A 1,052-nucleotide genomic window follows, 5' to 3' on the forward strand; every position below is an offset into this window, starting at 1 on the left:
TCTATTTGGAATCTGATCTTATATCATATACAAAAATTTAACTCAAAAAATATAAGCTAAAACTTCAAGAAAGAATACATATGATAAAATATTATTGAACTTGAGTTTGGGAAAATATACAAATTCACAATATATTTAAAAAATTGATAAATTGGACATAATCAAAATAAAAATAAAACTGATTTTCAAAAGACACTGTAATGAAAATACAGTGTATATATATATTGCTTGCCAGATGCTGGGAGAAAATATTCACCAAAAAAAAAAAATTTCCATCAAAGCACTTGAGTGTAGAATGTATAAAAGAATCAATAATGGGTTGAAAGTCAAACAGTTAAATTAAAAATGGCAAAATGTTACAAAAAATAAAAAGATTAATGATGGCAAAGAAGCCTACAAAAAGATTCTCAACATCATAGGACAGCCCCCAAAGAACCATACCCACTGCTGTCCAGTTAGTTCCAACTCTCATAGTTACCATATAGGACAGAGTAGAACTGCCCCATACGGTTTCAAAGGCTGTGAATCTTTACAAAAGCCAATGATTGTAACATCTTCCTCCCATGGAGTGGTTAGTAGGTTCAGATTCCTGACCTTTTGGGAGCAGTGAAGTGCTTTAACCACTGAACCACCAGCACCCTTCATAGGGTGTCTGGGAAATGCAAATTTAAAACACAATTTGATACCACTGCATATCTATGGCAATGCTTATAAAAAAATTAAAATTAAAAAAAAGGCTAAGGATGCCAAATATTGGAGAGGGTATAGAGGAGCTGGGACTCTCATTCACTATTTATAGGAATCAATAATGTTACAAAAACTTTGTAAAACAGATAGGCTGTCTCTTCAAAAAATAAAGACAAGACCTACAATTTACACTTCTAGATATTTTACCCAAGAAAAGTGAAAGCATATATTCATATAAGGAATTGTAAATTAATGTCAATAGTTTTGTTTGTAAGTAGCAACATTCCAAATATTCATCACTATGTGAATGGATAAATACCTTGTGGAATATAAGGACTGAACTATTAATGCACCTGGCAACATGG

This window comes from Orycteropus afer, unplaced genomic scaffold (assembly GCF_000298275.1).
Source record: "Orycteropus afer afer isolate SDZICR_OR568_19922 unplaced genomic scaffold, OryAfe1.0 scaffold01259, whole genome shotgun sequence".
In the NCBI taxonomy this organism is placed as follows: Eukaryota; Metazoa; Chordata; class Mammalia; order Tubulidentata; family Orycteropodidae; genus Orycteropus; species Orycteropus afer.